This window comes from Microcebus murinus, chromosome 21 (genome assembly GCF_040939455.1).
Source record: "Microcebus murinus isolate Inina chromosome 21, M.murinus_Inina_mat1.0, whole genome shotgun sequence".
Taxonomy (NCBI): Eukaryota; Metazoa; Chordata; class Mammalia; order Primates; family Cheirogaleidae; genus Microcebus; species Microcebus murinus.
Window position 1 is genome coordinate 26,474,312 of NC_134124.1, and position 14,313 is coordinate 26,488,624.

Consider the following 14,313-nt stretch of genomic DNA (forward strand, 5'->3'; position numbering starts at 1 on the left):
ATATAAATGCATTATTCTTAAGCCTGTGGGAGTCCCATGGAAATCATTTATAGCTCTCATTCTCAGTGTCTGAGTACGCTCAAGAAAATATGTCAGAGCATAAAGGATCTTGAATGTTCAAGGTTTGTGAATTACAATTTATTTTCTATTAACCAGAGTGCCTTTTGAACTTAGGAAAGCAACGTTTATTTGTTTGTTTAATTTATAAATTATATACCTTGCCTGCTTTCAGAAATGACTTGAGTCAGCTTATCAGAAAAGAGAGCCCCATATGTACAATGAAGCCTTTCAGAATAGCAATTGAAATAATAAACCATGGAAAAGAAAGAAAGCATGAACCAAATAAAAATCTCAGGTAATATGGTTTCTATAGGTACATGATTTTAATTTATTAGCTTTAAGTTGCTTTATTTTTGTGGCAAGACAGAAAAAAAGAATGATAGAGAGAAGAACATGAATTATTATTTGAATTTTTATTATATTTTTGCAACAAAGAAAAGGTAAAAAGCAATTGGTAAGTGGAAAATATGAAACATTTATTAAATGCCTACTTTATGATAGAAATTGTGTTATGACAGACACAAACATATATATTACCAAAAACATCAGAGACTTGGAGAATGAATGTGAGAGTATGAACTACGAATGATAGGTGATCCATAAGTAAATAACAACAACAACAAAAACATAAAAAGATCATGATTAAATAAATATAAGAAAAAATTGTTTTAGGAAGAACAGTAACTATAACCAAATATACAAATGTTATGACAGAGATCTCACTGTAAGAGAAGAAACTGAGAGTAGAGCAATTAACTTTAGAATGTACACAGTTTAATATAAGTGGATAATGCTATAGTGCCTGGGAATATGCAATTTAAGTGCCAAGTAAGGGTACTTGGGATAGAAAAGACATGATATTGGTAAAACATCATGATAATCTGGAACTAAAAGTACTAAGATATCTCAGAAAAAATATATAAATGCAGTAAAATGGAGTAGGATACAGTGTTAGACTGTTACCAATATCTCTTTTTGGAAAATTAAGAAACAGAAAAATAGAGTTTATTATGAGGAGAAATTATTTGTAAATTATTTTCATATAATAGATAAATATATTTTTACTATGAACAAAGGTGGTAGCCACTGGAGTAACAGGTAATACAAAAAAAAAAAATCCAAAATAGTAAGATAAAGAGAACTAAAAAAAGGAATAACTAACCAATTGTCCCCAGTAGGAAAAAATGAAATGTGGAAAAGTAAGCAATAATGTAATACAAACAGTAGACATACATGAACCAGAAGAAAATTGACTACATCCATTGTTTTGGTAACTGCGAACATTTAAAGCATTTAAACTTCTGTATGAAAAAGACATTATGAAAGAAGGCATAGAAAAATGATTGATCATTCCTGTCGCCACACTGGTGAAGAGTCATTAGCTATGAAGGAAAATAGAAGGGGAAAAGAGAGACAAGAGAAGAAGGGAAGGACGAGACTTGGGAAGGAGAGAAAAAAAAAAAAAAAAACCCATGAAACTTCCCTGGCAACTTCCTCCTATGCTTATTAGTTATTCATCCAACCACAAATTAAAAGGAAAAGTATATTTTAAAAGTTATCACCAGAGTGGGGAAGATTAAAAAAAAATTCTATACTTGCCTAGCAGGGGAGATACCATAATCATAAAGGTGGTTTTCCCAGGGCAAGGCTTATTCATTGCACTGCAGATAGGCTGACTCCTGTGATTTCCTCAAATGTGGAAAAGGGACTGCATAATTTGTGGTGGGGGAGACTGCTTCACACTCTCTCCTTGAGGAAAGAAAAGGTCTGAGGAGGGATGGTGGTGATGGTTGCACAACCATGTAAATATACATAACGCCACAGAACTTAACCCTTAAGTATGGTTAAAATGGTAATTCTTGTGTATATTTTACCACAATAAAAAAAGTTATCAACAGGATATTTGTATTTTTATTGTGCTAATAACTCTTAATGGTAAATGATAATATTAAGGGAACAAAAGAGAGAGAGAGAGAGAAAAGAAAACCATGTCTACTCTGTAGCAGTCCATCATTTATGTCCAAATGCTAAACACAGAAAGTTTGCATTTGACATTTTGAACGCCTACCCTGTTCTTTGATTTTAAATGCACCCTTTGTAACTAAAAAAGTGGCCCTGGCTCTCATCCCAAAGAGATGTCCAATAGGAGTTTAATAAAAATATAAAGAACAGGAATGCCTTTGGTCTAGATTCTTCTATTTTTTGGTAGATGCATATTACCTCAACTGCCTGTATCTCTCTAACCCTGGTAGTAGAAAACCATCAATGGTGCAACAGTCAATTCCAAATATCCCTGACTACTTTCGTCTAATCCATACATGCTATATTAATTTACGAGGGTGGCCATGCCAGAGTAAACAAACTGGGTGCTTCAAACAACAAAAGTTTATTTTTTCACAATTCTCAAGGCTAAAAGTCTAAGATTAAGGTGACAAATGGGTTGGTTTCCTCAAAAGCCTCTCTCCTTGGCTTGCAGATGGCCATCTTCTCCCTGTGTCTTCACATTGTCTTCCTTCTACTTGTCTATATCTAAATTTCCTCTTTTTTTAAGGACACCACTTATATTGGATTAGTGCCCACACTGAAAACCTGATTCTAATGTAATTACTACTTTAAACCCTATCAAGGTTTCCCTCTATCACCACTTCTCTTCAACATAGTGCTGGAAGTCCTAGCAAGCACAAATCAGACAAGAGAAGGAAATCAAGGGCATCCAAATAGGGCCAGAAGAGGTCAAACTCTCGCTTTTTGCAGATGATATGATCTTATATCTAGGAAACCCCAAAGACTCTGCCAAGAGACTTCTGGAATTGATAAATAAGTTCAGCAAAGTCTCAGGTTACAAAATCAATGTACGCAAATCAGTAGCATGCATATATGCCAACAGAAGTCAAACTGAGAACCAAATCAAAGACTCAATACTTTACACAATAGCAACAAAGAAATAAAATACCTAGGAATATATTTAACTTAGGAAGTGAAAGACCTCTACAGGGCGATCTATGAAACACTGAGGAAGGAAATAGCAGGGGGCATAAACAGTGGGAAAACTATACCATGCTCATGGAACTGCAGAATCAACATTGTTAAAATGTCCATACTACTCAAATGATCTACAGATTCAATATAATCCCTATTAAAATGTCATTGTCATTTTTTACAAACATAAAAAAAAAATAATTCTATGTTTCTTGTGGAAACAGAAAAGACCCCATATGGCCAAAAACAACCTTAAGCTAAAAGAATAAATTGGGAGGCATCCATTTACCAGACTTCAAGCTATACTACAAAGCTTTAATAACCAAAAAGCATGGTACTGACACAAGAATGGGGACACAGACCAATGAAACAGGACTGAGAACCCAGACATAAAACTATTCTCATATAGCCATCTGTTCTTTGACAATGCAGTCAAAAAAATACACTGGGGAAAAGAATCCCTATTCAGTAAATGGTGCTGAGAAAATCATATAGCCATATGTAGAAGACTTTTATATATATATAAGATCCCTATCTCCAAACACAGTCATATTCTGAGCTATTGGGCATTACGACTTCAACACAGTCATATTCTGAGCTATTGGGCATTACGACTTCAACATACGAATTTTGTGGGAACACAATTCAGTTCATAACACCTGTGTTCCTTAATGTTGTTTGACAAGAATAGGAGGGACAACATTTTAATCGTTCAGACTGCCCAATGAGCAAGTTGCCAGGAGGCATTCTGGTGTTCATCTTCTAGTTCTGCAGAATCTATAAGAGAGAATGCTTAGAAATACCCAGACAAGAAAACATAGGCCTTACCCTGATGTTTCCTGCCAGGATTTCAGTTAATGTGGACAAGTGACAAAAATAAGACAATACCTGGAAAGACCTGAAAGTTAAGACGAGTCATTGCTTTTCCTGGTAGGTATGGTATTTTTCTCAAATCAAGACTACTTTTGGTCAGCAGTAATATTTTGGTTAACTTAAGGTGATTAAGATTTACTATTACTTTTAATAATTTCAGAATAAACATAGTCTGGGGCAGGGTGGAGGAGCTAGGAAAGATCACATACTCAGCCCCAGAGAAATAGAGTAGGTCAGTGCTTTTAAACAGAGGTGTCTCTGTTCATTCATTCTTAAGATAAACTTTGATATCTATCATATTGGACACATTCTACTAGTTTCTGAAACTGAACAATGACTAAAAGAGACCGTACTTGTCTCCTTGGAGCTTACAGTCTGGTGTGGAGAGATACTACAGGCTGTATTCCCTCTTCAGATCACACACATCATGTAAAATGATAAAATATTAAATCTGAGATTTAAAAATCTAATATTTCTCAAAATTATTAAGAATTTGAAACTCTTGAGATTCCATAGAGATAGTGTTTTTGAGAAACACTCAATGAAAAGTTGGATGCTGTGTAGATGAATAGACAGTGCTCCAAAGAAGACAGACAAATAGCCAATAAGCACAACATTAGCCATTAAGGAAAATGCAAGCTCTAAGCACATTGAGATACTACTTTATACACACGAGGATGGCTATAATCCAAAAGACTGATAATAACAGCTGTTCCTGAAAGTGTGGGGGAAATGGGTCTATCAAACACTGCTGATGGAATTGTAAAACTGTGAAGCTACTTCGGAAAATAATCTAACAGTGCTACAAAATATCAAACCTAGTTACCATTTACCCAGCAATTCTACTTCTAGGTAGCTACCCAAAAGAAATATAAAACATATATTAACACAAAAACTTGTACACATGTTCATAGCAGCATTATTCATAATACCCAAAAAGTGAGAACTACTCAAATATCCATCAACTGATGAAAGGGTAAGTAAATGTGGTACATTCACACAATGAAATATTATTCAGCAATAAAAAGTGAAGTGACAATACATGCTACAATATAGACAAACCTTCAAAACATCATGATAAATGAAAGAAATTGGTCACAAAAGACTATCTATTGCATAATTCTATTTACATGAAATGTCCAGAATAAGCAAGTGTATAGAGACAGAAAGTAGATTTGGTTTCCTAGGGCTGCCAGGAAGTTGGAGAGAAATAGGGACTGACTCCTAATACAAATGTGTTTTATTTTAGGCATGGTAAAAACATTCTAAAATTGTGGTGATGGTAGGACAATTTTTTGAATATATGAAATATTATTGAATTGTACACTTTAAACAAGTGAACTGTGTGCTATGTGAATTATATCTCAAGAAAGCTGTTATTTTTAAAATGCCAATTGCTGCCATTTTAGATGTCTACTTGTCAATATCTTAACCAAAATGGAAAAACAGGAACTAAAATAAGCCATTACTGATATAAAGTAAACACCCTGTGACCCAGATTATACATTCATTCTTTAAAATTTTTGGCAAGTTCATGGCTCAATGCTAGCAAAGCCAGGTAAGGAGCTGGATTCTTTTAGTTCTCAGAACGACATTATTGCTAGTAAAGCATCATGACAGTTAATATGTTTTCCTGATTTATTGCATAAGTTCAAAAGGTGCCATTCACAAGATAGTACAGGGAATTGCATCCCCTGGAATTGTGCAGTACACCACATGAACAGCAGTACACAATGAGCCTGATTGGATCACCACTCTAAAGGGTGGAAGAAGTCTACTATTAAGTATTTCTACTCCCAAAGGTTATGTATACTCTGATTTGTTTGCTAGGATTTACTATGTACCTTGCAATCTATTATAATTTCTCAGGACCATGAAATCAGCATTAAGAAAAGCAAAGCATTTAATAATAACCTACAAGTTACTTCTCTAAAAGAAACCACTGAAGTCATGGACTGCCCTCTAGGTGAACAAACTTGTCTCAGTGATTTTCTACAGTAAAGCAAACCCAAGCTACCTTCAAAACAAAACCAAAATCTTTTTAGCTATAAAGAAATGTAAAAAATCAACATATGATAGAATTTGATAATTTAATTTGTCTCTCTTAATTTAATTTCACATGTCAAAGGTGCAGGCTAAAGAGGTGTTAAAATGCCAGGAATAACTTTATAGAATCATCCTCGCTTCCTGTAAGAGGTTATAAAGATGACATTGGGGAGCATTTTCCTTAACTACTAAATTTTAATGCATGGTTGAGTTGGGCATTTTAAGATGAAGTGAGTAAAGGGCTGACTTCCTTGAGATTTCACTGTGTACACAGATCATAAATGTACATCCTTGGTGTTTCCCTAAGGTGCTTATGTTTTTCTGTTTAGAAGACAGCACATTATATAAGTGAAATGCTGAAATCATGTCAAGTCCAATGGATATGGTGAACAAATTATTTTCTGTGAACATTAATTCTTCTTCAAAATGTCTGGTGAATTAATGATAAAATTAGTTTAAAAAATAGAAAGAAAAAAACATATGTTTAAAAAATAGTTTGAAAAAATCATAAAGAAACATCACTCCCCAAAAATTGTTATTAAAAAGTTAATGTTACTTTTATTTTTCATTAGAAAAATAATGCCTATGCTTTAAAGAAAAGGTCGAATATAACCTAGTAGAAGAAATTTTTACTACTCCAAGAGCCACTATCATAAAGCAAGCAATGTTAACATTTTAGTATATTTACTCCAATTTTTCTTCCCTATGTATAATTTGTTTTACTTTGCAAAGCATCCATCATCTATTGAAACCCTTCTGTTTATCTTTAGAGTTTGAATCATGCCATGTTCACACACACACACGCACGCGCACGTGTGCGCACACGCACACACACACACACACACACACACCTGCACACACACTTCATCTGTAATTCTCACATCCAAAGGACAAGTCCTACTTGCTCTAATTTTCTCATTTTAGCCAAAGTATATATGTGCCCCTTTGAAGATGAAAGAAGATGAAACATTCCAGAATCTAGAGCTGATTAGTCTGGTCCAAAGAGTTCCCAAAACAGACACTTGGGCTCAAACAAAACCTGGAGAAGGGCACTTGTCACTGTCAGTGCCGGAACATGTTATCATCCTGTACCGTTACAGCACTAATGCTTGCACCCGAATCATCTTTGGTAAAAAATCATTGCGGATCACATGATTTCTTCAAGGTGGAAGATGGGAAATCTTTCCCATCAGCGTTATAGGAGAGAAAGATATTTCCCACATCTTGACCATCTCTCTCCCCAAAGGCTCTTGGCACCTTATGTAAACAAGCCCATTAATTCCAAGACAAAGTTCAAGTGACAAAAATCCATGCTTTCATCAAGGAGATAAAATAGAGGGGAGGAAAAAAAAAAAAAGATAAAATAAAATTTTACCTCACCAAACCTAGTCAGTATAAAGATGAGGTAACATTGCATGACAGTTAAGAGTAAGGATTCTTGAAGCCTTAATGCTAGAGTTCAAATCTCATCCTTGACATTTCTTTATCACCTTGGTCAAGATACCATAAATGCTCTGTGCCTAGGCTTCCTTATCTGTGTAGTAGGAACATTATCAGTGCTTTCCTTAAAGGATTGTTATGAGAATTCAATGAGTTTACATAGGTAATGCACTTAGAAAAGTGCTGCATCATATAGTAAACACAGGGCATGCTAGCTATTAGATCCTGATTGTTTTTACTTAGGATTATGCATATTTTCTGTTATTTTTGATGGTTAACATTTTCTAGGAAATAATTGTGAGCTTATTCAACAATTATCTTATAATTGGGCATTTTGTTTCTTTTCAGTTTTTTACTATTAGAAACTATTTTGATATAAATACACTTTTGCATGAATTTTTTCATGTTTAGTGGTTTATTTATTTATTTATTTTTTTAGTTGATGTTTCCCAAATGGAAAATAACTAAATCAAGGAATAAATATTTTAAAGCTTCTGATACATTTTGCCAAAATGTGTTACAGGACCAATCTGATTGTTTTCACCAATTTCAGCACCAATTTAGTCGCAAAATCCAAAAGGTAGAAATTGAAGAAGAAAAAAGACTCTCCTAAAAGATTTTTTTAAAAGATCAATTTCAAATAGAACTTTCAGCATTATTATGGTTGTTATCCATCCCCACAGTTTGCTCTGAGAGCAATAATACTATGCCAAATTCATTTGTAGATGTCCTTATTTTCAGCTTTTTGAAGACTTGAATTTAAACTTGAAAAAACACCAAAGTGTTAGCTGACCTGACTATAAATTCTCAGTCTACACACCCATCAGTTCATAGTGCTTACCCACTTACTGTGTTAAAAACCCTACAGTGGAAACAGAAGAAATAAAGGGGTGACTTAGAAGCAAATACCCTAATGTAAACCAGAAACACATAAACTCAGGATAGTAGATGAAAAAAACTTACAAAAGCAAACTCATTACCTGTTATCAAAATGTTACTTTAGAATAGCAGCAGTTAATGTAAGCCCTGGGGTTAGACTGCTCAGTGGGAATGTAAAGCCTATCATGAAAAGATTTTTACTTTGAGCAAGTCTTATAGTTAAAATTATGTAAAGTCACATGGAAGGTTGAATGTAAGTTTTACAATGAAGACAATTATGCATCGTACAGGTATAGCTGAGTTTAAGTTGTTCCCTAACATTCAGGTCCCCACTCCTCCTAGAGTTTTGAATGGGCATATGCCCATCCAGCTAAACTACATTTCCCAGCAACCCTTGCATCTGGGCTTGGCCATGTGATACAGTTCTGCCCATTGGAATATGAGAAGAAATTAAGTGTGCAATATCTGGATATTGTCTTTAAAAAGGAGTCAGTATGTACTTTCTAGGCTTTTACGTCTTCCTACAGGCAGATTCTTGGTAAGAATTGGAGGATGTGTCTTGGGTACACAAGCATAAAGCAAATGTTGAGGATGGCTAAGCTGGATTGTTATGTAAGAAAGAAAATTCCAGCTACTTGGTCTACTTTAATAGTAGAATTTCTTTGTTATAGACACTGAACCTGTACCCTTCCTAACACAATATAAGTAACCAAAGTCAAATTTGTTTTGATTTGAATTTTTGAAAAGAATTAAGAACAAAACAGTATCCAAAAAACACATTTCCTGATGACTTCTACATTGTTCTATGAGTACTACTGGCCCTCCACCTTCATCTGTCAGCTCTACACAGTTGGCCCTAGATGTATAAAGCCACCTTACCTAAACTCACATCTTCATAAACACCCTGTATACCAAATCTTTCTCATGGTCTGCTTCCCAGAAATTCAACCTGCAGCAGTATGTATCAGGAGTCATCTGAGAAATCAGCTGGACTAGTGACTGCCTGACTAGAAATTAGGGCCCCATCTTTGGTGGTAGGTAAAGGACAGGTAGACTCTGTTACAACTAGATGGTCTGATTCCAACAGCTTTCACTGGCAGTGAATTTGACCAGTGCAAAGAAGGCATGAACTAACACAATGTATTAGGCATTTGAAAAATATGAGGACATAGTAAGTATAATGACAATGAAGTTGCTGTTACTAAGCTCCATTGATGTGGGAGAAAAAGACAATGAAATGCTGAGAGCAATTAATAGGCAATTGAAAGTCAAGTGTGAGAGCCAGAGAGCCTCTTTGATGGTATATAAATAAGCTCTCATCTCTTGCAGCAGAAGGTCAGAGAAAGTTAATGATCAGACTCAGGACTTAATTGTCACTTGAAGAATTTGTATTTTTTCTCCCCAAAACTAGGGTTCTGCAAGGTTAAAGGCCTTGGTACCCAAATAATCATACTTTCACCATCAGACCAAGCAAAAGGCTTTTGAATTATAAACTACAGCTGGTGTCTGGCACTTTGAGATTCTTGTGTTCAGAAACCAGCAGGCACAAAGAGTCACCATCTCGACAAGGTTACTATTGAATGAAAGGGTCAAGGAGGACTATTTTTGACACTTCAGTGCTGTTTAGTACTCTCTTGCCAGATTTTGATGTTATCTTCATAAGTGAAGCAACGCTGGCCTGGAAAGGGCATGGTGACCAGAAATGAATTTCTGGGTCATGCAGCAGATAAGCCACTGAAATCTACAGAGATGCTAACTTCTGTTAAGAAAAATCTGAAATATGCAGTAGAGGAGACAATGAGCAACAGGTGGGACTCGAAAACCAGCTGCAGCAGCAGGGACTATAGTTTATCCCTACTAATCTTCCTTATATAAGTTTACCCCACAAAGAAGGGCCAACTGGAATCTTGGAGAAGCTGCTCTCTGAGTATGTGTAAAGAAGAGAATCTGAGTGCAAGGGGTGGATTGTAGTAGGCACAATGATAAACTGTTCAAGAAGCTCTCGTTGCCTCAGCTGTTAGGAGTGATGCCAGCCAACAGTTTTTGGCTGTCAGATCATTAAGGGATTCTCTCAACTGCAGAGAGTCACCAGGCTTAAGATTACATCCTTCCCAGAGAAATACACAAAGACTGGTTGTCATCGAGGCAGGTGTGAAAAGCCCAGAGATTTCAGTCCAATAAGGGTCAACTCTAATGGGTTATATTAACTCTGTCGGGGCAACCTAGGCTGTCATCAGAACAGCATTTCAGCTCCACCTCTCTTGTTACCCTTTCTTCCTGCCTCTTCCTTCCACGAATTTATTTCTACTGGTATTCCCTAATAAACATTGCAAATACTACAAGTGGTAACAGAGTCTGCTTGCCAGAGAATCTATTCTGCTGTGACATGCATTTATTCCTCATATTCCTTGAAGCACATTATTCACTTAAATTATAGACACCATAGGCATCTAGTTTTTCTTCTACACTACTTGCCACTATTTCTTCTTCATTTTTTTGTCATTTCTCTAATTTAGCATGCCCCAGGACTCACTCCCTAATCCTTTTCCTTTTTTTATCTCCCCATACTCTCTTGCTAACATTAGCTAGTCTTGTCGCTTTAAATACCATGCAATCTGTTTTCAATAGAGCAGCCAAAACAGTTATGTTAAAACCCCAAGTTATGCCACTCGTTCCCTGAAAACCATTCCACAACTTCTCATGTCAATCACAGTAAAACCCAGAATTTTGTTTTGGTTTGGTTTGGTTCACTACAGCAGTCTGCCAGGCCTAACACCAGCAGTTCTCAACCCTGAGTGCACATTAGAATCACCTGAAGAGCTTTAAAAATTGCTCTAGCCCAGAGCCCACCACAAGCAAATTCAATAAGAATGTGTCGACATGAAATATGTCCATTACTAATTTTATAGCTCTTAATAAGGACGTCTGATCTGCATCTAGAGTTCAGAAGCACAGCCTTATAAATCTATTTCATTGTTCTCACTCTGATCTCCTCCCCTACTACCCTCACCACATCTCACCGAGCTGCAGCTTCATTGGGCCACTCCCCACTCTCTGAATACACCAAACGAAGCTCCCAACTCAAGCACTCTGGGCTCATTCTTCCTGATGATGAGGATGCTTTCCCCCACATATCCGCATGGCTCACTCTTTCACCAACCTCGGGTCTTTGCCAAACTTCACTACCCTGTTGAGTTATTGCCTAACCTACCTATCTGAAATTGTAACCCCTCTTCACACACTGCCTATCCTTTCGCCCTACTTTTAATTTCCTCAAAGCATTTATCATTATATGTATTTTATTTAGTTGTTATTCATTAGCTTCCTGTACTAGTTTCCTATTGCTATTGTAACAAATTACCACACCTTTAGCTTCTTAAAACAACACAAATTTATCACCTTATAGTTCTGGAGGTCAGAAGTCCAAGATGGATGATATGACTGGGTTACAATCAAGGTATCAACAGAGCTCTGTTTCTTTTAGAGGCTCTAGGAGAGAATTCATTCCTTTGCCCTCTCCAGCTTCTGGAGACTGCTGGCATTCCTTGGTTCATGGACTCCTTTCTCCATTTTCAAAGCCAGCAGTCATAGCACTCTGACTTCTGAGTCCATAGTCTTTCTCCTTCTCTGATCCTTACTGTCTTGCCTTCCTCTTTATCCTATAAGGACTCTTGTAATTATATTGGACCCACCCTGACAATCTATTAATAGGATTATCTTCACATCTCAAGATTCTTAACTGAACCACATCTGCACAGTTCTTTTTGCCACGTGATATGTAAACATACAGGTTCTGGAGACAGGGATGTAGGCATCGTGTGGGGCCATTACTCTGTCGACTATACTTCTTCATCTCACACACATCCTCATTGAGAGAAGAAATTCTGTTCATTTGAATCACTGCTATATCCCAAGTACCCACCACAGTGCCTTTTGTTGTTGTCGTTTAATTAACAATTTGGTTAATTAATTCACTGACCTGTGTCTTCTCCAAAGCTGAGATGACCCCAAGAAATGATGAATATCTTGGAGATTTTTTCACTTCATCAGGTTATTTTATTTGGTTACACATGATATGCTAAAGGGAAATTCTTTTTTACATCGTGCTTTTAATAGCCAAAGTATGCAATCCTAAAATATTTTATGAACATCTGCTCTATATTTGCTACCAAGCCCATAAGGGACAATCTTAGAAAAATCAAAGCCAGATTCACTCAGTTTAGAGCTCAAACCAGACAGTTGGAATAAATTTAGATGGAAGAAAGTGCTCCAAAGATTTCTAGACTCATCAAACCACAGACAGGGAAGAAGTATCTAAAGGTCACTTGACATATTCCCCTGTCTTCATATGAGATAAAAATTTCACAAACTTGGACTTATCACTATTTTAAAATTTATACTTACCTTTGTGCTTCTTGAGATAAAGAATTGTGTCTTATTTATTTTTATCTCCACAGCCTAGTACATAGTAAGCATTCAATATGTTATTGAATGATATATTGAATAAATAAATGTAACATACAATTTTTCATACCCTAAAAGCTGGAGATGGAGCTGAAAATCAAATTTAGACAAAATAAGTACTTCATCTTTATGAACTAAAAAGAATTTTATAACATAGGACATGCCATCATACCACTAAATCAATTATAATGTTACCAAACAATAACAGCTTTGGCTGCAGATATAATAAAACACACCTTTGAATACTATTAAAGTCAGACTTTTACTTATATCAGTAATCTTTCCAGCCATTCCCCAAATTACATAAGCCAAAGTTTAGGAATCATTTCACACCTTTATAATCCATCTATCACCAAAGTCTGTGGCTATATTTTCAAAATATACCTCTAGAGAAGTAGTTGCTAATATTCAACAAATACTCCCATTCTCCTCCACATCCCCATGAAGTTAAGTTGGAATCATGGAATTAATTCAAGCCAAAGAAATTTGAATGGCAACAGTGTCACATCTACTCCAAGGCAATTAGGAACTGGCCTGCCTCCTTTAGCTCCATCTTTCTTGGCTGGAGTGACCTTAAAGGCCACATATTCCAGATGGCATAGCTAGAAGATTGAAGATGCTCAGATTCTTGAGTCACCATTTGGAAGAGGACTACTTTGGAGAGCTGCCAAACTGCATCAGAATGTGAGATGAGAAATGCACTTTTACTGGGTCACACCACTGAGATTATGGGGTTTATGTCTTGTAGCAGCTAGCATTACTTACTCTAAAAAATAGCAAGATTGGTACCAGGAATAGGTGGTACCTTCTCTAACAAAAATGGAAACAAAAATATGTGGCATCTGTTCAGGCATCAAGTGCTAGGGCAGCCAAGAAGGTGATACTGGAGGTCAAAAATGTATTACTCCCTTGTGCACAGAAACAAAACATGTGATTATGCTATTACCTACAGCAACTTATGATCATATAATTACCGAGCTAGAAACTCTAGGGGAAGAATTGGAACATATAAAATTAGTAGGCTAGTTTTCTAGTATTGACTTTAAAAATGTCATCTCTTCACTGAGGACTTTCCTCTCCCCATCCCCCACAATGTAACCCTTTATTGTGCTCCACAATGCTTCACATTAGTCATTATTATCCTAGATTATGCTCTTGTTTACTCATTGAGGATCATTTATTTTCTGGGATAAAATCTCCATGCAAAAGGGGATCAAAGTCCCATGTTTATAACTTTATCCTCACAATCCTTAATAGTACCAGACACAAAAATAAGTATTGGGTAGCAAAAATGAGAGTTCAACAAATAAAGAAAAGAATGAGTGGATATTTTCTAATTATTTGTTTAAAAAGAAGCCTTCTTAATGAATATCCACTGGTGTCTGCCTTTGCTTCTCCTTCTCTCTTTCTCATTCTCCTTCACCTTCTAGTTTTTCCCCAGACAGCTTCTCTTCTCTTTTATTCTTTGTGAATTTACTTTATTCTTCTCTCCCTAAAAACTGGTTTCTCTGCTTCCAAGTTTCTATAGCAGCTCCACAGTATCCAAATTAACATGTTCTCTCACCACACAGT

General features: G+C 36.0%; 1 non-coding gene across 1 annotated transcript; it reads left to right on the forward strand.

Annotated features, from left to right (window-relative positions):
* Positions 1-1,651: 1,651 nt before the first annotated feature.
* Positions 1,652-1,812, forward strand: LOC142863388 (U1 spliceosomal RNA). Its single transcript, XR_012914163.1, has one exon. It is a non-coding gene; the product is annotated as a U1 spliceosomal RNA (small nuclear RNA).
* The last annotated feature ends 12,501 nt before the right edge of the window (positions 1,813-14,313 follow it).